At 41.0% G+C, this 27,054-nt stretch overlaps 1 long non-coding RNA gene across 1 annotated transcript; it reads right to left on the bottom strand.

Annotated features, from left to right (window-relative positions):
- Positions 1-2,117: 2,117 nt before the first annotated feature.
- Positions 2,118-26,686, bottom strand: LOC125905223 (uncharacterized). The gene is made up of 5 exons (XR_007451628.1): positions 26,541-26,686; positions 23,700-23,788; positions 22,617-22,702; positions 5,627-5,740; positions 2,118-2,616 (listed from the first exon to the last, which is right to left on the bottom strand). It is a non-coding gene; the product is annotated as an uncharacterized LOC125905223 (long non-coding RNA).
- Between the last annotated feature and the right edge of the window lie 368 nt (positions 26,687-27,054).

The following is a 27,054-nucleotide window of genomic DNA, read 5'->3' as shown; positions in this document are numbered from 1 at the left end:
TCACTGGCTGTACAGTGTGCCACTGGGGGCAGTAGAAGAAAAGATGACGGCTTTTTTGAAAGCATTTTGGCAGCATTGTCTTTCAGCATGGAGTAATGACAGCCCATGTTAATGTCCTAGAACATTTGGTAGTTCTCTTAGATGTTCGAATGTGTATGATATTTCGAAGAGGAACATTATGAGTGTCTTAAGAAGAGAGATGCAGAATTTTTTAACTCGGATGACAGAACTCGTCTTTGTCTCACCGAAAAATGACCAATACAGTGTTCCCTCCAGGAAAGCAGGAAACCAAAACGGCATGTTCACCTAGAGGTCAGGTGGAGGTCAGCGTGGAGTGTCATGCCTCCACTCAACTCCCCCTCCTTCTCCTCCTCCTCCTTCTCCATTCCTGTGACAAAGAGAGCCAGTTTGGTTGCCAGGGAAACAGGCTTTTTCCATGGCGATGTTGGAACACGTGGGAAGGGCAGGGCGGCTTTGTTTCGCCCTGTGATGAAGGATTCTCCCCATGCATGTTTAATCGCCAGACTTATGGTCCCAAACCCAACAGCCGAGCCCATCTACCACAGCCTGATTATGTTCAATGGAGCTTCTGACACCCTCATTTTGCCAGTTTTATCACGCTGTGCAGCTCCCTCCGCGGGCACCTTAGCTATTGTTGCACAGCGTTCCTGATGAGTACAGCTGAGACCACAGATAGTCAGACCAAACAAGGAAGGTACACATGTGTCTCTTTAGCAGTAACCGAAATACGCCTGACCAAATAAACACACTCGCTTTACATACAAACGCTCCGAAACATACATAAGACCGGGCACACAATCCTTTTTGTCTTTTCTCGTATCTCGGCACCCACCCACCACTGTTTGGCTTAGCACAGTGGGGGGAAAAAAATGGCCGATCACCATGGCAACGGTGTGTGCCGTTCTGCTACAGCTGTGATGTATGTGGTGACACTTTTGACCCTCTAGTGAACTCTATAATGCAGGAGCTGTGTAGAGTCCGGATAGACCCTGACTGCTCTGCCTATCCTGCCACTATAGTGTACCATAAAGCTGTACTGTTAGCTTTAAATGAACGGGGTACTATGACAACAGATTCAAGACCCAATCAGACAAGATCATGGCTGCATACCATTGTCATAGAAACAAAATACAATCTCAACAAAGTCTTCAGCAACACCAGTCTGCTGTGACAACAGGAATACTTGGAATTACAGGGATTATGTGTTTTGCGATGAGTGTTATGAACTGCAGATGTTACAATACTTTGTTGACTTTGTAGATTAAAATGTAACCAGGCACCTTTGATTACACAATGCATCAAATTGCTAAACACTGGGCAACCCTGTTCACCTTTACCAGTCACTGTAAACATTTCAGTGTTTTCTGGAGTCCGATTTTCAGCTGAACACTGCAGCAGTAAAACGGCGTCAGATACAGATTTGCCACATCCACTGTCTTCATATCAATCTGAAAGTCTGTTATGGAGTATTCAAGGTTTGTTTGGCCCTTGTACGTTTGTTTCTAACTCCCCTCTCAGTTATGTATGTTCTTTATTGTCACACAACACAACACTTCTTCAGAACCTCTGTTGGCATGCCATTTCCACTGACATTTACAAATCATGCACACCACATACATAGAAAGCCCGGATGTGCATGTGAACACAAAGCGCCACAAATAGTCCTCTCCAGTGATGCATCTACGCATGTTATGGAACACACGCACTGCCCTGTTGTGTGATGAGACACAGAAAAGTCACGTATACATGCGTGCCTCTCCCACCACCACCATCACACAAACACACGTGTCACTGCCACTGCAAAAACACAACACACAAAAACAAGGCGACACAATACAAAGCAATACTCATGCACACATGCTCCCTCAATCAGCACTTGTCTCCTCCTGTCTGGTTGGTTTTGCAGAAATGTAGCTGCTCTTTTGTGTTTCCACCACTAGGAGTGCTGCAGCTTTGCACAAAACCAGCGCTCCTCAAATCTGCCACAGCTGCTGCTGCCTCACACTGAGCTGCTGTGGAGCAGAAGAAGGGGAGCTGACACCCAGTAAATGCAGACGTGCAGACACCTTCTTAATCATTCACATTGGCCTTTTTTTTATTAGGAAACAATTGGTTCCACATGGCACCAGTCGTATAGAACATATATAATGTGGGACATACAGATAATGCAGACAAGTGGCTGTGCTAACACCAAAAATATGTTCACAAAGAAAAAGTGCTGCTCTTAAAATAAATCACATTTTCAGTTGCTTAGAAGATGACAGTCACAAAGGGAAAAGAAAGAGTTATGCATCCTCAGTTACAACAGAGAGCACTGCCTGAGCTTTATAATTTTTGTTGCAGTCACATAAAGTTTCTTATGTAAACTCTGCCTCATTCGTTGCCAAGAAAATGTTTTCTTTTGCTCCGGCAAGTGCAGCAGGAGGAATTTTCCACCTTTTCAACAAAAAAGTGAAACAAAACAAAAACAAAAGGGACATTCCATGTCCTGTTGCAGCTCCTCAGTCCTGTTTGTCCAGGTCACAGCCTGGGAGGGTCGTGACCCTCTAAGATACACTCAGACCTGCCATACCACTGAGAAGTCAACCTGCAGGTCTGGAGAGACAGAGAAAGACAGAGAGAGAGAGAGAGAGAAGAAAAATTTTAAAAGACTTTAAATCGTCAGTGCAGCAGTACATGACGTGATTTATCAAGTTTATGCACATACAGTAATGTTCACATCTTTGAATTGTCTGAGTACATAGAAACATGTATTCTTTATTTATCCACATGTTAAAGGTATGTCGTATTTGCACGTTATTATGTAGCGGATACATTAAAACTTTAAGTTTCAGGGTTAGGGCTTAGGGTTAGGGTTAGCCCTGTGGTTAATGTGTGGTCAGGTTTAGGCACAAAAAACATTTCGTTATGGATAGAAAAAGATCATGTTATGGCTCAAAATACCCAGTTTGGGGGATTTCCCGACTGGAAATGCAGCAATGTCTTTTTAAGAAACAATCTCTTTTCCTATGACTATCCTATCAGGAAAGTAAGTGATATCTTGTTAAAAACAATTGCTTTTCATGACGCTATCCCCACTGTAGGAACAGCAACATGTGGTTAAAAAACACCCCAATTTAGGAGCTAAAAAGCCGCAGGAAATACAGCAATAAGTCCCTAAAAACGAGTCCTGTGTCACTCTGAAGTCGTCAAAATCCTGCGCTTAGGCAGTGACTTGTGGTGTCAGAAACCATGAAAAAAGGCATCCTTTAACGTCAGCATGATACGCAGACGGTTGCCATTGTAGTCTAACGCTGCCCAGTGGCGTCAAGGGGAAAAGTGGCGGGACAAGGATGAAAGTTAAGGTGGGGAAAGCCTGACTAGGGCGGGCGGGAGTGGTGGATGGGTCCAACAAACACTGACTTTCACCTGAAAGAGCGGCGTTTGCGTCCTGTAAAATTTTAAAGCCAAACCTTGTGTTTTTTTCCTAAACCTAACCACGTGTCAGTTACCTAAACCCAACCATGTGTTTGTTGTTGAAGGAAAAAAACATCAATGCATGGTGTTGTACAGATGTTGCGCATTTATTGTGAAAGAGACTGTATGTAAACGGTAAATTTCCTGTAAAAATGGAAGGTTTCTATTTTGAAAGAAGACAATGCATGTAACAGGCAGAACTTGACATGGCGATTTGCAGAAATGTACAATGCCAATACTTTCTTCTGGCAACTGTAGGCTGGATAATTAGTAACATTACATGTAGAAAAAAAACTAAGTATATCTGCATACAATTACTTAATTCTCTGTTCAACATGCAACTTACAGCTGCGTAACAGAATTCCTCAAATTCAGTCATGGCTTTTGGTTTGGTCCACCACCCCAAGATTTTCAGTGGTGCCATCTGGCCACCCCTATGAAAAATTTCTTGGGGCGCCAGCATCCACAGGTTAAGATAACAATGTACTCATTAAGGTAATTGCTTCAGCATTGCTAAAAAACAAGTCAGACAGTAGAAAAAACCCTCATTTTCTAAGAGAGAAAACTCTTTACTTGTAGGTTTTACTTTTCCAAATCATTTATAAACTGACCTATTAGTTTAATTCTAACATACCTTACAGAAGTGATGTACACACAGTTTTAAAGGAAGATTAATACTGACATTAGGAATGAGCTTACTTTGAGTTTTACCCCCAAGTAAAGTGGTTTGGATAATCTCTCTAAACCTCTGGCTTGTTTACAGCACAATCTGAACGATCAAGTTTCTTGCCCTGTCAGATATTGACTGCGTTCCCAGATCACAGCGATACTTTGGTGAGTACAGTGTTATCTTAACCAATAAGAAAATATTTTAAAAACTACAAAAATAATATTGATGTTGTCTTAAAATGGAATTATCCTTTGTCACTCACTTTCTGCATGTGCTTACATCCATTACATACATGTTACATACATACACGGCCCTGCCAATCATGGCCATCACGTTTGGGGACAGTCCCCTCCAGCCATCCACCCCTCCCTGTCCCTGCCTGTGGTCCTGCCACTGATGTTGAGCGGGTGACCTTTTCTCTCGGCTAATCCACACCAAAAAGCCCTAATTACTGCTGCCGCTCCACCAACCTCCCCAGGCCCAATAATCAATACAGCCGATTGGCCGGCGGATCACCGCATCAGACACTCGTATGTATGTGTGTGTGTGTGTGTGTGTGTGTGTGTGTGCGTGTGCATGCGTGTGTGTGCGCGTGTGGATCTTAGAGGGATGCAGTGATAGTGTTTTCATGGTGTGATACAGCAAAGTGACCAAAAATAAATAAAGACAGAACAAGAAAAAGAAACATTGCACAAACCACAGAAATGTAAACAGTATGACTACAAAGTAACCGTCACACTAGCGTGCCTACACACACTTGTACACACAAATTCCTCCCTCCAACCTGAATGTTGTGACACCAGTTGACCTTATTGAGCTGCTGCTCTGTAAAGAGTCCCTGATTAGAATATCTTCCCTTTAACCTTTAGCAGAGTGACGCGCTTCTCGAAAGCAAAGAAATAAGCCGTCGGTTTATGCAGAGACGTGAATGTATTCTGTCGTTATTTCATTACGGTGTGGCATTTCACTTTACGTCCTGATTGCATTGCTGCAAATGTCGCTTTTCAACAGTAACACTTGCCTTTTAATGTTTTTTTTGGAACATGCAGGTGTGCGCTTCCGGAGATATAGTATATGATGAGCTGACAACATAGAATGTATGCTGCCCAGAGCATTTCGTACTTCTATCACGACATTTTCTCACCTGTATGTGTGTATATGTGATGCATCTGTGTGTGCAAAATGCCCCAAGGACATTTCAGGAGCAACAAAAGGCCAGACACAATGTTATCAGAAAGAAAAAGGAAGTTTCATTTTAGATGCAGCTGCATGAACACAGACATACATATCTGTGAAAAGAAGGAAGCGATCTCTCTCTCCTTCTCTCCGCCTTGTCTTCCCCTCCTTTCTCCTTCTGTCACTCTTGTTGACAGTCTTTGATTGCATTAGACAAGTTAATGAAAAGCAACACAGAAGAAACGACTGGCAGCCCTTTCGTGCAGCCTGCACCTGCCAAAGTGTATGTCTGTGTGTGCATACCTGCCCGTGACTATGTCTGGCTGTCTCGTGTCCTCAGGCGTGCCAGTCAACACGATGATGAGACAGTAAGAGAGTGATGAGAAGCTCATCCATACCTTCGGGGTGAGGTTGGTTCTGTAGACGTGAAATGGTTATGAAATACTGTTCCCACACTAGACGCAGTAAGAAAGCTGGAAGGTAAAAATAATACTTAAACAAAAACATTGTGCTGTATTTTGAGACATCATTATCATGAGCCCTAGTAAACAAAAAAAAAAGACAATATTATGTATTTTTAATGAGACTCACTGAATTACATGATTGACCGCCCAGTTTACCATATTTTTGCTTACCAGTCCATTAAAAATGTTAAACTATCTGAGCCTTTGATAGAGCTGCTGAGCTACATTACATGTCATTAGCTAACAGTCTTATTAAACAAACTGAAATCCCACAGACTGCCTCAAGGGGATCTTAGACTATAATGCCAAGTAGATTATTTCAGTGTGTGCATTAATATCCTTAAGAAATAGATCCTAAGTTCTGTATAAGGCCTAGCCCAGTATTCCTAAGAATTACACCCACTGAATGATTCTGCACCTCATGCTTTACATGACATTGAGTGCCAGCAGGACGTAACATGCCGTTTATGTCGTAAGACAGAGGGTAATACCAGGCTTGGACTTAAAATCCTAACTGATTTTGAAATTCGGTTGCATCATGCACATAAGGAGAGACTTCACAGATGTTCTTCTTTCTAATCTCAAACATGCACCCACTACAAAATGTGAAAGAAATAGCGTATCAATATTCTTAAGATTATCGTACAAGAGGGAGCATAAATGCACCACATAATGTGATCTCACGTAAACAAAATGGAGACTTGCTGCAATGTTAACAATGCTTCGCAATGAGAAAAACAAAAGCAGAGGGCTTAACAAGTCCGGATGGGAAAAAGGTTGGGGAGATGTGGTTAATACGAGTTGTATAATTCTTCGGCGAGAACTAGAGTTGAGATTTTAACTATAAGTTTTAATATCTGTCAACAGTAGTATGCTAGCTGATGTTAGCCTTAAGGGTTAAAATGTTTACTGTTGCTTGCAACACCGTCAGCTGCGTTGTTCTGATTTAATTGTAACCGTCATCATCCAGATTTTCGAAGTCAATTGTGTAAGAATTAGGGGGATATTATATATAATATAATAGGTATTTTAATTAGTGTATAATCACGTGAAAATAAGAATCGTGTTTCTGTTACATTAGAATGTGCCGTTTACATCTACATAGTGAGCGGGTCCTCCTCCATGAGGTCCACCATGTTGCACTGCCATGTTTCTACAATAGCCCAGAGTGGACAAACCAAACACTGACTCCAAATAGGCCATTCCCATCTTCTCATTTTTGCATAGTTAGAAGCCCCTCAGCCACAAGCAGCATTGGAAAAACGATGTGGTTTTTTTAAGTGAAGCTGCTTTATTCTGAGTTTTACTGGTTTTAATCACTTGATCCATTTGTTTTTGAGAAAAAGAGACCTCTGCAGATAATTCAGCTCCCACTGAAAACCTCCTCAACAATTAACACTGAAGGAATTCTAATGAGAACAGGGATCAGTTGGTTGCAATGTGACAATCCTCGGTGCTAGACGCCACTAAATCTCCCTAAATCTTACACACACGCACACACTCCTAAATATCTATCTTGTTTGAAATTATTGGGGCGGATGCAGATGAGTCTGCAAGCAGTTCGCAAGGTTTAAGGATGTGAATCTGTTAACCTCTCACATTACCAGATAATCTGGCTTGAATGTTGATACCGAGCAAGGTCCCAAACCAAATCTGATTTCTCCTCTGATTTTCAGAAGGGGTCAATCTTATATTAATCGTCCCAAAACTCATGTTTGAGGCCAGCTTTATGGTGTGGAGATCTGGTGGATGATGGGCGTGTAAGAACTCAGATTTTCATGCAGGAGACTGGAGTTCATGTCTTAAGACCTGCAATAAAAAGGTGTTATGATCATATTGTGGCAAGCAAGACTTTTTAAAAGTGTTAATTGACTTTCTTGACTGGCTTTATGGTTGCTGCGTCTATTGCACTAGTTTTTGGATCAGAATGAGCTAGAAAATTGAGGGTGGGATTTCATATTGTAAGTAGGAAGATATATATAGCGGATTTTTTTTTTATTTAGGTTCCAGATAAGAAGGTTGAACTGATGAGAAATGCAAAAAGCAAAAAGGCAATATGTGATAAAGACAACCATTCACCATCACAAACCAATCAGAAAGGAATTGGCTACCAGTTTGTGGTTGATTTTGTGGTTCATCAAAAGTAAATCAATTTTGTAAGTGCAGAAAAAAAAAAATAGCTATCACACGTAGCTACCATTGCAGTAACTATTAGCTACATTTTGTTCGTCCATCACCAGCACTTTGACCTGCAGTCAGTTGTGGTTAATCTATCAGCTCTGGCTAATGACCAGGTCAGAAGGAGTCAATAACTGACGAGTAGCCACTGTTATGACATTGTATGTCATATACTAAAAGTATATTGACACATAAACATAGTTTCTTTGACATGTTGTTGTAATTCTTGGTTATACAGTGTTCTGTAATTAGGAAATAGTCACTGATGATGAAATGGGCTGCTAAATCCCTCCCAACTTAATGGTAAGTATCAAGTCCACAATGCCACCCACCCACAATAATAGGTGTATTATATTGATTTAATGGGTGCATTGCAAGATGGAAATGACTACCCTATGTGTTAAAGGTGCAATAAATAAAAGCACACCACAAAATGACCATCATACGTCTGTAGAGGTTAATGGAATCAATAACAGTGACTCAACAATTGTTCTCTGTGTACTTCTGTCTTTCAAAACTCATTGTCCAAACTTACATAACAAAGTTGCAATCAATTGATGTTGCAGGTCCCCAACTGCTGATTGAGGTCAGTTTAATACACGACTTACTTATTGACCCTTGAAAGGAAAACTCAGTGAGAAGGAAGAGAAGAAGGTTAGCTGATCCTGGAATCTGAAATAATAAAGAACCTAAGCAATAAAACAGACCATTATAACTGAGATCTAGTTTCGTATTCAGGGTCATATCCTTTGCCTCAAGTAGAGTCTTTGTCTTTGTGGTGTCCACATGAGCAGAATCTCCACAATGAAGTCAGTGAATTAAATGTTTTCTTAACCGACAGGCACGATAGCAACAACTAAAAAAATAAGACCCAGTATGTAAAAACTGGAAACTCAAATACTCCAAATGTTCCAGTAAGATTGGCAGCACAGTGTGGGCTACATGTGCTCCTGCCAACAACCTGTGTGCATATATGTGCGGCATGTGCACGTTTTTGTGTGAGTGTGAATGCAAAGCGTGTGAGCATATGATGGTGGACTGAAGACATGCAGCCCCACAGAGAGCTGCCCCAGTCAGCCCGGCCTGCTGAGTGAAACCCTGTGGTAATGTTTAGCTTAAGGGGTGAAAAAGAAGGTGAGTGGGGGGAAAGGAAGGAGGGAAGGATGAGAGGATGACAGGGTTGGGGGTTCTGTGGGTAGACACAGAGCGAAGAGAGTGAAGAGAGCGAAGAGGGTAGCGGTTGAAGGAAGGGAGGGATGGGTCACGGAGGAGCGACGGGGAGAGGGAGGGAAGGAAGGATGAAAGGTCCAACCGGGACGGAGTGCAGGAGAGGTCTCGTCAGTCAGTCGTCTCTCCCTGACACCTGAACCTCCGCTGACCGGGTCGTGACTGCCTCTCTGGCACAGGAGATATCACTAGGGGGGCTGACCTTTGACCTCTAACCTCCTCATCGCCACCACAGCCCTTGCCCCGCCTTCTCAACCACCCCCTTACTCGCTTCCCCGCCTTAATTTCTTTTCAGCTTTCTCCTCCGCCCCTTCGCCATGATTGTGGTTACCCAGAACTCTGAGAACGGTGTTCGACTGTTTCGTTATGAGCTCTAAGTTAACACAAAGACTTTGTTTCTAATGACAAGGTTAGATTCTGATCTTTAAAAAAAATTACAAAAAAAAACTTTCCAGTACAATATTTAATTAAAATATCTTTCAGATATTTATGTTTGAAAATGCTGCACTTAAATAACACAATTTTACACGAGGGAAGCTTATAGCAGACAGGTATTAGCAGTGTATGAAAAAAGGCAGCCCCACAGTCATGTCAATTAGGCCACTGCATTAATGCAGCATCCCAATTCAGAGGGCTGAATGAACTGTTCTACCATCTAACTAGCAATCATTGCAATGGAGGATAAAATATTTGCCAGTGGAATAATAATAATAATAATAAATCATTATTATAAACCCTATTATTTTTATTATTATTTTATTTATATACCCTAGTATTGTTGTGTGTGACAAGCCTTAAACTCACACATTTAGTATTTAAAATGGCTTTCCTGGATCACATTTTATCATCTTATTGGAGTCTAATAAAACATAGTGATGTTACTGGCCTCAGTGCCCCTTATAGCTACCTGATAGAGTTTTTGATGACAGAATAGGTTGATTTCCACTGACTTCCAAAATGACATATGATGAGGCCCCAAAAAAACATGCCTTAAAGGGCCAGTGTGTAATATTTGGCATGGTTTATTGTCAATCTGAATCTGAATATTCTACCCATTAATATGTTTATACAAGTGTATAATCGCTATAAAATAAAATTCGTTTGGTTTTCGTAGCCTTATAATTATGCTTTTATATATATATATAGCAAGGGCCTTGCTTTAGAGAGGTCGCCATCTTGCGCCGCCATGTATGTACGGCAGACCGAGCGGACAATACAGCCAGCCAGAGAACGCATTTCGTGTGTATAAATAAACCAACGAAGACAGCGGAAGGAAGGAAGAAGGAGGAGGAAACAGCAGAGAGTGTTAGTAGTTCGTTGATAGAGAGTAGTGAAAAGTTTTTTTAGTTATAAAGTTTGTGAATGGACCACACTTACCACGCAACAGGAGAGAATGAACCCGAACCGTCATCTGCGAGGAAAAGAAGACGCAACTTCACTCCTTGTGATGCACTCTCTGCGGCGCTTTTCCTCCTGATGATATATCTCCCCAACGATGGTAGCAGTAGCACCGAATCCCATTCTGTGCATTCAGCCTCTCTTCTCGCCCACTCAGCATCAAACACATGGAGTTCCTCATCTGTATGCTCCGGCTCAAACAGGTATGGCTCTGGGTCTGTGTCCGCTACAAGAAACTCTTCAAAGTTCAAAGTCGTCCATTGCAGCTACTATAGTCCGGAGATATCGCTAGGCTAAATAAACAGCTGAGCTCTGTTTACCGGCTACGCTGTCAGTCAGTGTGCGGGCTGGAGATTGGTGGAGCAGAGAGGGGAGGGGGGGTCCCCACTCAGTATGGTAAACGAGTATGTGTGTATGAAGTGTGTCTGTTACGCTAGAAGAGTCAGAGTTTGGGACGGAGTCTTTTACCCCCTGGAGTGTTACTGGAGTTTTGGAGTGCTCAAATAAACTGGCCTTTTTCCCGAACGTTCCTCTGGTCTCCTGCTCGTGAGGGATTCATTACAATATCGTAACATGGCTTAGATTTCTAAATAAACATTCACCTTGTAGCTAGATAGACCTACTCCTGAAAAACTTGTGCGCAAGGCTTTTTGTCCCTATGAGGCCACCGTCATTTACCCGACGGGAGGGGTGAGCGAGTGAGCCCTGCAATCTAGAATGTGACCACTGATGTCACTGTTTTCAACCCATTTTACACACTGGCCCTTTAAGCACATCCTTAATGTCATTAAACAGTTGCAGATCTGCTCTAAAATTACCTGGTTAGATTTACGCAACAAAACATCAAATGGTCTGGCATTAAATAAGTACTTTTGTCACTAGTGTATTGTCATGTATATCATGTGACATGTGTAACATACATCATAGCATGCTACACATGTTAGCATACAACGCTACATTGTAATTTAAAGAAGTCAACCTTGACTTCAGGACGCAACCACTAGTCTTCTGGTTTGTTTGACCCATCCACCCCATACGGACTTCTTTGATATTTGTACAGCATTTTGCAGGCTTTGTCACTATTTATGCAGCATCACTTCCCCATTCTGCTCCTATGATAATAACTACAGCCACTAGTGGGTGCAGCCTTACAATTATGGTCAGTATGGGTTTTAATAAGCTGCTTCACAGTCAACCTATGTGGCTGTTTTTTGGTGAAAGTGGGCTCGCTGTGGAGTAATGTTTTCACAAGTAGGCACATAATACTGTTGCGGTTTTTGAGCCTGGTCTCTCTCCCAAGTCATCAAAATCCAACGCTTGGGCAGTGACTTTCTGCATCAGAAACCAATGAAAAAAATGCGTCCTTTAACGCCGGCATGATATGCAGCCGCTTGCCATTGTAGTTCAATGGCACCCAACGGCATTTTTTTCTAAACCTAACCATTAATTACCATTAACATTAACCATAAATTACTAAAAATATATAATGTAAAGACACATTTTGACACCTTAAACACACAAACAATAAATTACACTGTCTTTTTCTTTTGTACAGTGAGCTACTGGGACTTTACATGCTCTGAAAGACAGCCTTTTCAGATGGTGGGCATACACGGTAAGGACAACACACACACACACACACACACACACACACACACACACACACACACATGCAGTCACACCAACATGCACACACATATATCCCTGGAGAGTCTGGCCTAATCCTGGGTTTACATTGTTAGGACAACATGGATAATCCTGCTAACAGGGGTGTTTATCTAGAAGCTGCAACCACTGAATCCCGAACACACACAGTATTGACCCAGAGAGAAAAATAGCAAGAGGGTGAGAAAGCAAAGAACGAGAGAGTGAGCGGGAGAGTCAGGCAGGACAACGAAACAAGGTGAATAAAGAAAAGAGAAAAGCCAGCGGGAAATAAAAGGAAATGACAACAAAAGGTTGCACTGGAGGAAGCACACTGTCAGAGATGCAGGAAAGGGGGTTGGAAGAAGGAAGAAGGTCTGTGCTGTCAGGTATGCAGATGAGAGTGTGGTGGCATCAATGCAGGAGTGGACACAGTCAGTCCCTCAGGACCACACACACCAGCCATAACACACACACACCAAATAGCACACCAAAGAGCATATAAGCCTATATTAGACATAGAAAACACGGACGCATGAAAGGAACACATGTCAATACAATAAACTAATCAGAGTCGAGATAGGGACTTACTGTGGTCAAACACATGAACTCGAAGGCAACTTGATGAGCACGTTTGAAGTAACTCAACTACTCTAAAGTGATAATCTACAAGATTTTTATTTGTTCTTATTATTTTTTTATTTAAACAGCATTGTCTTTCAAGCTAAGTGTCAATAAATGTGTTGTTTTTGCGCTGTGACAGATGTGTGGCCTGCCCAGGTGTACCGGTGTACCCTGCCTTTCGTCATGACAAGATAAGAAGATAGGAAATGAACTGACGGATGGACAGACCTTCCTGGAGTTCCCCTTTAAATCAAATGATGTGTCCAGTCCTTTCGTTTGGATCTCTCCATGAACTTTGACTTCATGCTGATGACACATTTCTTTTTTTGTTTGGCTGAGGATCCTATTATTCACTCTCACAACTGAATTTATCTTACGACACAAACTGCTGATGCAAATGCAAAACACATTACATCCAGTCATGGATGGATTACTAAGCAGGCAGAGGCCCAGGGGCCCAAAGTGCCAGAGCCCCCCTTGCCTTCACCAGCAAAATGTAGCAATCAAAAAGACCAAGAGACAAAAAAAATACATAAAGGGGCACAATGACATGTTTGGTCCTATGTAAGAGAGTTGGAGGCTCCTTTTGTATATCTGTGTCCAGGTGCCTATTGTTTCATAATCCGACTAGAGAATATGTCCTGAAGACAGGTTTCATGAACTGGGCATGGGTTGCATCAGTGATGTGTAGGGTCAGAGGTAGCATTAAACAAATTATTTACATAAAAGTTTGGTTGATTAGTACTCTAGCACGAGCCTCTTCTGATGCAAGAACCCCATTTCACTCCATTGTCCCCTTGTGGCTCTGCAAGACTGCTGGAAGACTATATACTGCCTTGAACTGCAGTCTGTTGTTCCCCATATTCATTAGAGACACATCAGTGGATTCGGGAACTTGTATTACACAAATGAATATACAGCTTTATTTGGCAGAATAGTTTAGCTCCTGAGGGTGCTCCCTAATTAATACAATCAACAGGGGTTTCTGCAGAGAGCACAATGAATACTGCCAATGCCACACACAAAAAAACCCACACAGACACATGTCATTGCAGCATGGGTTACACAAAAATGATCAAGGCAACAGATGCTATTGTCAACACCTTTAACACCTTAAAAACGACGACTGCACATTATAGTCTTGTATTCAGCAGACTATGGGAACCGTTGCTCCTTTCACAAAGTAAATGAAAGAATGTAAACACAGTTACTGTGGCTACAATAATTTAAGGTACAATGCTGCTTGTTCATGTAAAATACAATCATCTAGTGTTGTGGTGGTGCTATCAACAAGAGAAATCTGAAGCTTTACTATAAATCAGAACGTAGGCTATGCTGTAGGGAACTTTGGTGGTAAACCTGTTAACACCTTGCCTCAACCAGAAAATTGGCTTAGTAGTTTGATGACAATATATGTGTAAGCTTTTCCAACTAGCTACTGTTTGCGGCAATGCTATGTCTGCTGACTTTCATTTCCTCTGGTGTAAAGTTAAGATAGCTGTCTCATCAGCTTGCTGCCTGCCTGCGAGAATGAAGGATGTGAATACTGGGTATTGCAGGAAGAGTTGAAAGAGTTTAAACTAAACTATAAGTAGAAAATTGGCATTTAATGGGAGTGGGCTACTTTAAAATGTTTGCCTTAGTACAATTAACATTCAGCAACTAATGAGAATGAAACAGCTTTTCAGTAATATGCATAAATGAAAGCCAATGAGTTCTTGACATCAAACCACTACTGCACTTCGACAAAAGACACAATGCACTACGCATTCATGCATATACACAAACCTCTATACTTTTCCCCACAGGGGCTTGAACTTCAGTGGCTAACTGCCATTCCAGTATCTAATGCTGCCTGTCGGAATATTGCGCTGGCTGGCGTTAACTTCCTGTTGGGGGAGGCAGGGCGGGCAGGGGATATCGGCAGAACAGCGGCAAGCTTTAGCATGCATGTCAGGGTCGGGGGACGCTCCCTGAGCCAAATGCCAGTCTATAGATCGCAGAGGGGACTAAAGATCACATCATCGTCCACCCGGACACGGGTGACACCGGACAGCGGACGTGAAAGAGAGGGAGGACCGAATGATCCCTGCCAGGACGAGCCACTATAGACAGCTGCTGTCATTACAGGGCAAACATGCACCCGTACGAGTGCACAAACGCACACACACACACACACACGGGGTAACACACACACGTACACGAGCCGTGACGACGACGTTATAGACAAGCGCTGTCATTAGAAGAGTCTCTGTGGAGCTCAAATGATAACGAGCGAGGGGGAGTGAGAGGAGGGGGTTGTTGACGAGGGTGACTGTCCAACTGTCTGCAGGTGAGCATGTGGTGTTGGAGAGGTCAGCTCACTTTGCCACACACACACACACACACACACACACACACACACACACACAAAGGAGGCTACCTTTAAACAATGGACACAAAGTACACACTCAGAGTACGAGTGTCTGATTTGCTTTTAATTATTTTTCGCTTGCTGATGCTAAAAGAATATTTTGGTTTCTGGGCAATTTTACAATTCATCTCTGGTACCAGAGTCGTGCAGTCTCATGTTTACACTTTACTTGTTTTTATTAAGTTTAGCTTGGGTTAATTAAATTTAAGGTAAGGCAGTTCTACCCGAAAACTGGAATATGTATTAATAAAACTTTCCAAAGCTAGTTAAATTATAACATCATGTCATCACCTCATTAATGTTAATTGCTTAATTTTGGAATTAAAATTATAAAATGACACTAATTCTTAATTCTTCCTGTTCAAAAGAAGAAATTAAAATGGCATATTTTTTTAATGAACTGCCTTAAAATTTTTTGAATGATTTAAAGCTATAATGCATGCCAACACAGAGCTTCTAGTTTTGCTGCCTGTTCTGCCTGTGCGGCTCACACAAAGTTACCAGGTGAAGGTGGGTGTGGGAAAGTAAACTTAGCTTTGATCAGTTTTGTTGCTGCTTGACACAGACAAAGCAAAAAGTAATAACCAGCCTTAGACCCTGTGATGACAGTTCATAAAGGCTGTCTATATAACAGAGTGACATCAACATTTTGTCGTCAGGCTAACACTTGTTAATAACATATAAAATGTGCCTTCCTCTGTCACATATGACAGATGATTTAACAAAGACATAGAACAATTATATTCACAACAAGTAACTGCAGTGATACTGTAGCGACCAGCATGTCTCTCCATCAGAGTGCTGTGCAGTCATGGTTATGCTACATAACATGGTTTCTAGCTAAGTTAACCAAGCAGCTGGCGGAGGAAGAAGAGGAGAGGGATGGTAGAAAATCTGCAGATGTAAGTGAGTCAGTCAGTGCGTTTACATGCAAAATCCAATTTCTGACTGAGTACGTCTGACTCCGCCTCCATAGGTGGCACAGTGTCCTTTTTAATATAGTGCATATTGAACTAGTTCAGGTTGACCTGAAGAGGAAGCTAACGACGAACAAAGATGGCAGCGCATTAATGTAGTTTTCTCATTCCTCCAGAAGTCTGTCTTCTGCTTCTTGGTCTCCATGGTGTTTGTTTGTTTGTTTGTTTGCTTGTTTGTTTTTCCAGGAGTTACTGAACTGCTGCTATGTCATCTTCTTCTTCTTCTTCTAGGTGAAAGCCCGCAAAAGAAAAAGGGATGCGTGCACAGAACGCAGAGTCCAACTCCAGTAAGACTAAGTGGATACATGCAGTAATAGTTTGATTTTCAATCGAATTATCGAGGTGCGTTTGTCGAGCTACGGATAGTCCAATATCAGTTGGACTAAGCTGTTTACATGCATTTAAAAGTCTGGTTTCAGTCGGACTAAGCCAATAATTCGATTTTCTTAAGCTGAATGTAAATGTCCTAAATGTGTTGGTTACATGATAGTTTGTTAGTAAGAGGATTACAGCTAGGGCTGTAACAGTTCACTGTCACGGTCTGGTGATCATGGTCCAGTGCATGCAACTACATGCAGAATGAATAGCACATAGACTGATGCACACAATCTGGAACCAAAGTTCACAAGCGCAAGCTCCACTGGAAAACTTTTAGCTGTATGCTGTTAGCAACAGAGGCTAAAGTTAGCACAACAAGCTGATTGGCATGTCTGCTATCGCAAATGCAAATGAAACGCTGGAGATGGAAGACTATCTTGTGGGTTACCAGTCAGCTACAACAGCAATGAAGAGGGAGTTGTGTATGAGATGAGAAAGGTTTGTCTGCATTATAGGGTATGTGAATGAAAACACATCCAAAATGGTCACACATATTTGATGGCATCGCCCAGATGTCCCAATCACAGGGACAACAAATGTCTGGGTGCGTTGAATGTACAAGTATAGCTACAGCATAGCTAATTGAAACACTCCTTAAGTGTAAGTTTTATTTTTTGTTAATCTATGTATTGTGGAATGCCTCTCAGTTTTATAGCCGGTTGTGATCTCTTGCCTTTTGGGAAAGTGTTTGTTTAGAGTTTGTACGGTGTAATATAGGCCTACAAGTGTTTTAAATGGTTCACCAAAGTTGCCAGTGGAGGCAATATTACCTCAGACCCCAGAAAGAGTATTTGTCTGTCTTTAACTCTTGCACTTTTGTCTGTTAAAAACATATAAAAAGAATGTATCCTTATAAATACATCACCAAACCAGAAGTCCATGGTTTGAACCGAACCGTGACTTTTAAGAGCCACTACAGCTCTAACTGATTACCACAAGTTAATAAGAGCTTCTTGGAAAAGTAATATGATTTTTGATGGATACTGTTTTAGTTTAAAGTTCATTGCCTATGTTGCATCACCACTTTAATTCAATGTGCACATGTCACAGAGAGAACTCAATGTACTGCAGCTTAAGAACACAAGCAAAAACCTACAACACAAGCAACTAAAGAAAACATCCTCACCACTTTGACAACATATACTTTGCATTTAGGAGGATATGCAGCAAATAAATAAAGCATCAGCAAACTGAGAAACACATCCACCAATTTGACAAGGTGCACAGTATGGCAAAACATGGAATCAGTACAAGTTGAACAAAATAGAAATGAGTTACAGCATAAAAAAAGTTTGTGGGAGACACTTTGCTTGAGTTTTGAGTTTGATCATTTGTAGCTATTAAATTGAATTCACAAAAACAGAAGATTACAATGTATCATGTAGTCTGGTGACCACTTCCAAACTATCTGATCATTTGTTAGAGCATGTTTATTTACCTTGCACGTGTAGGAAGCTGCACAAAATTATAACTTTAAGATGTTTTGGGGAAATGAGGCTGTGGTCACCTCTGAGGAGAACAGAGCAGAAAAAAGACTGGAATACAAAAACAAAACGAGAAGCTAGGAAAACTTCCACTTTCACAACACTGTGGTTTACACAGGATGATGTTTTCTGATGGCCGCTGCTGCTCTGTCAGCGTCTCGGCTCCCAACAGCGTGATAACAAGCTTTTATCTGGTGTGTTTACACAACCATAAACATACAGTATCTCGCTGATTTCACTCTGAATCAATTTGTCTTGCTAAGCTTACTGTTACGAGTGTTGTGAGATTCAAATCTAGACTGCTCTTTGCCTAAAGGGGACAGGCAGCCTATCAGTGCATAGTTTCACTCTGCCTCTCAGACTCTCACAGTGTGATGCGCCTCAGGGCGTATACAAACGAGAGGCTTAGAGTTACACTAAGCTTTACATCTGTCACTGAAACATCTCTGTCATTCTTTACAATAACAAGCTGCTGTATTAACACAGCCTGTTTTAACATCCATGCTGGCTTTACAGCTGTGTGTGTGTGTGAGTGTGTAATTTCTGGCATCAAAAAGCTCATGAAATGCACTGAAGCAGCCAAGTATTTGAAATCAGTAAATTTTGCTTTGCTTCTGATGAGAGCTACTAAACAAATGGCTCAAAACTGTTAAAATATGTTAATTTCAATTACTTCAAAATGCTCCAACACATCAGTCAAACAGTCGGACAGAGGGGAAATCTTGACAAGCACAACAACCGCGTCAGATTTTGCCGAAAATGATCTAAACGTCTTGTTGTAACCTGGTCTGCTACCTTGTCAGCAACCATCAAAGAGGTCGAGCGCTCCATTTTGTGTCAGTTAACGCACAAATTGCTCCCTAATCCCTCCCAGATTGTGTTTCCAGTGGTCTTCTGTCACAGCGCACGTGAGCACCATTGCTCTTCTCATGAAGCGGACTGACAGGTGGTTCACAGGTAAAACAGTGTCAGGTGAGCTCAAACAATCCTGACAATCGTTGCACTGTCGCCCTGAGCACAGTCAAACACCCACACACTCTCCAAATTCTCCCTGACATGGAGACGTTTAATCTGAGGTGCTGAAACTTCTCCTCTGCCCTGAAGCTGTGTGTGTTTGTGTGTGTGAAAGTTGGTTCAGTGTTTCTTTCTGTGATATGTTAGCAATTATCTCCTTGAGGCCGTTTCTAACACATGCTACTTCACTTGTCTAGTTATTCATGAGACCAAAGGCTCAGGTCTGTGATATCAAAGGCTTGGCTCAGGCTGTGTTCGCTTATTGACAAGCACTCAGGAAAGGCTGTCGGGTGTGTTGCTGGCTGTGCAGTTTAGGGTGTGGGATTATGTTTTAGCTTTGTATCTCGATCTTACATCTTGGCCTCAATGAGAAAGTGACAACAGGCATAACAAAAGGTACAACTGTGAAAAATCACAGTACAGACAGTACAAAGCCGCTCGTTTATTCTCGTCTTAGTTTGACAAAGAAAAGAAACGTTTTTGGAAGTTATTTTTTAGATAGTCATGATTATTTCAGGCACACTGCATACTGAAGACAGACATGTATATATCATCTGACTCCCTGTGAAAATTATATAGCCACATTATTCAATTAGCAAGTGAATTTTAAGTGAGTTTTTTAAATGTCACCATTTTGGAGCGAATAAACGAGGCTCCACAAAGTGTTGTTTTGTCAGAAATTGGCAGAATAGGCTATGGATTTGGCTGTGATCCACTTTTAACAAGATTAGAAAAAGGTCTTTGCCATCTCGTCTTTCTGCGAGTGAAAAACTGGGAAAGGTCATCAGGAATTTGTTTCTGTTCGGAAAGTTTGAATTTTCCTTTTACGTCAGTTAGTACTGGCCATGTTTCATGCTATTTGGAGACAAAGAAAAATTGGTGCAATGATGATAATGCATGGAAATATGCTGACAGTGTCATGCGAATTAAGTGTTTGCTCCATCAAAACAAATTCCGAAAAAGCATGTCAAGATCGCATTTATGGCTTCAACTCTTTTTGGCAAAGTCAAAACCACCTCAAGTGAGTGTAAAAACTTTTTTGTACAGTTGAGGAAGTTTTATCTGCCAAAGAAGGCTTGAAAAAGGACATTATTATTATTATTCTCAAAAACAGAATTTGTGACTTCACAATCTGTTTTCTGGGTTTACATGCACTGCGACAAACAGGCCACCTGGGTAGCTAACATCACATATACTGTAGATCAGTGTTGGATGGTGTTACACTACTGTAATGACCTTTTGGAGTAAGAAGTGTAAGAGACTCAATTTGAAATTACATTACAGCTACCAATCCCAGGAACACTCGGTAGCTTTGACAGTATGGGGGTGGACTTATTTGCTGTGCATTTAGAGGACATGACTGCGAGCTGTGTTAGTTTAGCGAAGAATGCAGCACAATGTGCTTCCATACAGCTTGATGAGCAACTCCAGACAACATTTCGGCTACTCACTATAAACAGACAGGCTTATCTGCATATGGAAAAGTGAAATAGTTGTCAGACAATAGCAGATGGGTTCCGGGACTAAATGTCAGCTAATGCGCCCACCTGTTTACTTGCATGCAACCAAAAGCTCACACTAATGATTGGTCAATACAGACTACAAACGTAAACCGGAAGGCTTATGATACCAAAATCGTGTCCAGTTGCCTACAGATTCTGCATACACATGCAGATATCTGTTATTAGAAATTATCTTCAATTAGTTGTATTTAATTTTATGATGTCACCTTTGCTTCTAGCCAGCCAACAAAACCTTTACTTACATTTAGTTGAGAACAAGACTTGTCTGGATTGCTGCACGTGGTAAGTCAGTGCTCAGCTAACATTAGCTGTTGATGGTCAGTAAATACCCTCTTAGCCTGTTCGCTTGTTTCCACATTGTTCTGTAGATATTGGGAGTTGGTTCATAGAGATATGTAAGAAGGCGGTTCTAACGTAACAGTCAGGTACCAACAAGACAATGTGATTAAAAGAGCGCCACTCAAACCTGAAATACAGGAAAACAACAGATGTGTAATAATGGAGAGCACACTGGACAATGGAAATAGAGAGTTTTGACTATGTAATATTACACCTACGTGCTCCTGGAATAGTTCTGGTAACCTGTGTGTATACACAAACCTAATAAAGCCACCACAGATGACATCATTTATTTGCTGCATCCATTTCCATTACACTTTGTTTTGCAAATTTTCAACCTCCCCCAGGCTTAAAACGCTGTGGCATTCCCACTCACGCTTTTTTATGTGCACATTGAAAATATGCAGAAAAAGAGGTGAATTGGAACACTCCTAATATCTTGCTTTCTATCTCTACACTTGTTAAATACAGATGTGACGTGTGTGTGTGTGTGTGTCAAGGATTTTGAGTTGTTTAAACGCACTGTAAGAATGATTAATATGAATGTTTTAAACCATATGTCACCAATTACAGTGCAGACGACCTTTCTTTTTATCATAATAGAACTCTATTCGGGCGCCAAAGAAAAAATATTAAGTGCTTCAAGCCTAAAATGAAATTCTTTTTGCTGTTTAAGACATCAAATCCTCTGTATCTGTAGATAAATTGCCCTCACATTGTTGTGGTGGTGACATCTGCTCCCCATATCAAGGAGCGAGAACCCCCTATTTGTGATGAATTGTAAAATGTAGGAATGTATTTGCAGATGGTGTTTTAAGGGTATGATTCGTAGAAAATATTTTCATTTCAAGTTTGATTGTGCATATGTACGGATGGAAAACTGACCTGGAATTGGTTTTGTAACAACAACATGGTTACGTTTTTGTGATGAAAATAGGGAGTACTCAAAAATCTTTGAGGTCACAAATATTATTCATGTTCCTCGGTGCTTATCTCTATCTTAAGTGTGAGTGTGTATGTGTGTGTGTGTGTGTGTGTGTGTGCGCATACATGAGAAAGAAAGAGAGACATGGGATGAACAGCCTGTCTGTCAGGTGTTGATACTCACATTAGTCACGTAAAAAACAAAGGATTCTGGGAAGCGACGTTCGCCAACACAAAGAGCATCCAGACTCCACTCAGCGTCACCCGATCTCTTCTGTGTGTGTGTGTTTGTGTGTGTGGTGGGGGGGCTTTCTTTAGAGGGTGAGGGCGCCTCATTGGCTGCCATGCTGGGGTCAAGCTGAGGTCAGGACATGTGTGATGGATGGACCTCTGTCTCTAGACCACTGCCCTTCTCCCAGTCCTCTCTCCTCTTCTGGGCCTCAAACCTGCTAAAGCGTCCTGGCTGTGCTCTCCCCTGTTCACTTTGAGTCACTCCATTTGGCCATGCAGGACCGCTTCAACAGACAAAAGAGGGCTTAAAGAAAACTGCTGTGAGGTGAGTTCTGCTGTAGACGTACAGCGCTACAGTCAGCCTCTAACCTACCACCTCATCTCCACCTTTCCTCACGCTAAACACCTCGACACAGTTTACTGCTTCAGTCACTGTTTCATCGCGTTACATGCTGACCTCATGATGTCATCTCACCTCTCTTTCCCCGTCTTCTCTTCCTCCATCATACTGTCAATCCCTCTATCGGCTCCGTCCTTTTATCGGCACATGGGGACGCACATCTGTCGATGGAGGAATTCATTTTAGCTGCCAATCACAACAGGGGAGTGGTCAATGAGCGCAGATGTGCCAATACCTCGACTGCCCTGATGAGTGACTTCTGTCTGTCTGCCTCTTTGTCTCTCTGGGCTTCGAGCACTTTCTGCCTGCTGTTGTGTGATCACAAGCAATTGTCTGTCTCACTCCTGTTTTGGTTTTTACCATGCCCAACTGTGTGTGTGTGTGTTGAGGGTAGAGTACCATAGCTGACCATAAACAAACCACAACTAAGATCAATGTGTAAAAGCACAGTCTGACTCTGATCAGAGGCCTCGAGGACACACCGGCTATATTTTTGTTCATGTCCCTGCACCTTTCATTTGCATAATGCCCTGGAACACCTAGGATTTCTCCATTACAAAGGAGAAATGAGGCTGAACCTCAAAAGCTTTCGTCAATAAGGTTTGATGGCAAAGCCAAATGGATATTTACCATAGGTGGTACAATGACAACGTCCACTGAATTTCCTCCCTGTCTATAAGAGCCTTGTCATTTGCTTCTAAATGCTTTGCTTTTCCCTCTATCTTTGTGATTCTCTCTGAACTTTATGGTGACTTTTTTCTGTCTTTTACAGCCACACACACACACACGCGCACACACACACACACACACACACACACACACACACACACACACACACACACACACACACACACACACACACACAAATAAACCTCTAAAAAAATGAGAAAAGAAAATCAAGCAGGTGAGACCTCAGAGGCATCCCTCTGGCCCTCCATCTGTGAAGGCTTTTGTAATGTGTTTCCTCTCTATTTCTATCTTTGTGTCCTTGTGTGTGTGTGTGTGTGTGTGTGTGTGTGCCTGTGCATGCATGTGCAAACTCGTCCCTGACCTTCACATCCCGAAGCACCTGTATTTGCACTCGTTTACGAACAACCTCAGAACAAAATGTCTTTTACATGTGACTGCAGTGAAAGTGTGTCTGAGAGTAGCCTATACCTGTACAGTCAGGTGGAGGCCCGCAAGTCTCTTTGTCAACTCTGCTTCCCTTTGGTGCCTCACAAATCATCTCTCTCTGTCCTCTGATACTGTTGGAGACAAAGCGTCACATTGTCACACGTTTCTTGTTCTTTAACTGCTTGAATTCAGTTGTAAGCAACACACATAATGTGAAATAAAATCTTTTTCTTTCAGCTACAGACAGGAAACTTTTTGAAACCTTTTGTTCACAGCATAGATTCAGGTTCTGAGATCTGAGATTTGAAGCGGTGAAATGGTTCCTGAAATCCTCCAAGATATAGACAACTGTGATATTATCTTTAGTATGAGAAACTCAGTGAGATTATTATTACATAAAGAACAAATAAATGTGAATAAATAATATAACTGTGTGTAGAAATCTGAGATAAACATCATTTTAAATGTTAAAGAATTGTATTTATTGTAATTCCTGCAAAATGGAGAAAAAAAAATCTAAGTCACAAACATCTAATTCAGGTTGCATTTGTTCAAATAGATGTAAGAATATTTTAGTAACTGTGAACAAATCTTTTTTAACTTTTATTATGATTAATATTATTATTTTTTGCTTTTTCTCCAAAACACACTTTTCATATTTACAAGAGAAAATTTTAAACAAAAGAATACAAAAAAAGTATCTAAATGGGCTTTGTGACGGCCTTTTTTTCTTTATATGCAATCCAAAATTATATTTTTGCTGTGCATGTATTCATATTTGAGATCAAATATTCATTTAAAAAATATATTTTAATAAGACAATGTTTTTTTTTAAGTATTCTGCATACATCATAGGTAGGTATTTTAAATAAATCTGAATACTTTTTGTTTAGTTTCTCAACATATTCAGTGGATTATTCAAATTAAAATGCAAGTGAATGTATTTGGAATATAAATTCACTGTTTTCCTTCATGTCAAATGAACAGCTTTAAGTTTCTTTCCGCTGCTGTGGTCATTATAAGGGCTTACTTATTCGACCAAAGTCAAAAAGTTATATTTTAATATACTGTATCTCAGTCATTTGCATGGCAGAAATGTCTGGCACAAGGTTGATAATATTTTAGGCCACACCAAGGGCGCGCAAATGGATTCTCTCTGTAATTCCAGCGTCACCTCCTTAAGTCAAAAGCTTTAAACATCTATTCCTCCTTCACAAAGCCTTAATGGTTTTCGTCAAACATCTGTCATCGTCCGTGTGTTTATCCGAGGGCCCTAATGGGAACCATCAGCCGCGCGGGGCCAGATTCTGGCGGTCGGACCAGTAAAAACGTCCTGATAGATCTTCTTTTCTGAGGTCATTTTTAGCATTTAGTCCCGAGTCTGAGGGTGTTTTGGTCAAACAGGCCGTCGGAGTTGGACTGTGACTGCGTTGCTGAAGTGCTTGTTTGCCCAGTGTGGTCTGTAAACTGTTGTTTAGGTGTGGGTGGTGCTGTGACAACAAACTGAAACTGTGACCGAGGATTGACCCCGAGGTTTCTTTTGAGGATCAGCTGCGTTTCTAATCCACTCTGTGTGGCTGCTGCATAGCGCACTGGAGCCTGCAGGGAGAACAGCGGAGCTTAAACATCCCAAATTTGAGCTCCGGGAACACCCAAGGGACCTTTAGGAGGTTTGTGGGGCTCTCTAAAAACACAAGCTTTAATTTTACTGGTATTTATCTTATGTAATATTGCACACAAATTCGCCAATAACGATTTTAATGATGTAAGAAAACAACGTTCTTCATAGTGTCACTCTACTACAACTTCTATTTTGTAGAATTTAAAATTGATTTAACGTGTAACATGTTATCAGGTTTGGAATCACACAGACACACGAAAAAACATGACATCAGAAATTAGAAAATGTGGCCAAATGAGCAGCTCTGTGCCAAAATGTTTTCAGTCCCTTTTACACAGAGGGGGATTAATAATTGCAGGAAAACTAGAAGGACACCAGATGTTTAGATTTAGGTTCATATCTGTATCTATATATATGCAGATTAGGTGGAAACATAATTTTCCAAAGCCACCTCTATAAAATCTCTCTGTCTCAAATATTCCGATCATTTTTGATGAAAACTAATTTTTAAAATCCTTTGTAGGAGTTCTGGCCGACATACGTCCTAAAAAAGTTGATAGAATTTTAACAATTATTTTAACAATAATAGCAGCATTTTAAAATGTGTGTGTTCAAAATGATGTGGGACTGTAACATTTCAAAAGAATTAAATCGTTTAGATGAAGTCTTGTAAATGTAATCTATGTGACTCGGCCTATCAGTTTAAACTTTCTCAGTGACCCAGTATAATAATTTCAATGTGTTAAATAGTTTAACAAAAACATCAGAAATACTAATTTCTTGTTAAATGTAAAAATAAATATTTACAATCTCCTATCAAATATTGAAAATGTAGAAATACATATTGCATTAACATTGGTTAAAATTACTGCCAACTTCTTTTTTTTTTTTAAATCAAGATTGTAGTTTAAAAAAATAGTTTGTCATACAGAGCACATAAACATCCTTTTGACTTTTTTTTCCAGTGGTTTTTTTTTTCGGGAAATAAAAAACGATAATGTTTCACCTCACTCTCATCCAGACTGACCTGACAAACACAAAGAGGCCTCTTGAGCAACAAGTCTGTGTACTTCACTATTTATACCGAAACAACTCCTCCAAAAACAAAATGAGGGTGTCTGAAGTTACCAAACTAACCTTGTCACAGGTTTCATAGAGAGCATCCACTGCCCTGGATATCAAAAACATCTCTACCAACGCATTCATAAAATCGAAAAACTTAGGTGAGCATAAATAAAACAGAGGGTGACTACGTAACTTACTATGTTTGCTGAATTAGACTGAGCAGCCTGTGCTGCAGCTCCAGCAGGTCTCCACAGCTCCAATAGTGCAGCTCCTGCAGGTGGATCCAAGGTAAAGGTGAACGTCGCTCATTAATCATGGCTCTTTCGGCGTTTTTGCCCTTTTATGGTATGATGGACTCGCAGCCTGCACACCAGGAATTAAAACAGCAAAGGAATCAGGGAGCACCTTTTTGTTTTGTTTTGTTTGGGAGCTAGACAGAGGAAAGGCCTGTGGGGCTCTTAGAAAATGCAAGTAAAATAAAACCAAATGTTCCTCTTTAGAGTCCAATTTAGACACATTTTATCGACAAACATTTATAAATATTGTTTCACTTTTAATATAAATTAGATGAACAAAAAACAACAATGTGAAATGGATTATTGTTTAACAAACCAGGCGTAAATGTAACGGAACCTGAAATAATTGCTCTCAAGCTTGTGTAGTTGACTGCGTGACATGCTGTGCTGCAAGTTTTCACTGCTCATCCTGTCA

Source organism: Epinephelus fuscoguttatus, linkage group LG17 (assembly GCF_011397635.1).
Source record: "Epinephelus fuscoguttatus linkage group LG17, E.fuscoguttatus.final_Chr_v1".
NCBI lineage: Eukaryota > Metazoa > Chordata > Actinopteri > Perciformes > Serranidae > Epinephelus > Epinephelus fuscoguttatus.
Note: the sequence above shows the minus strand (reverse complement) of the source record. Positions and strands in the feature narration are given on the sequence as shown.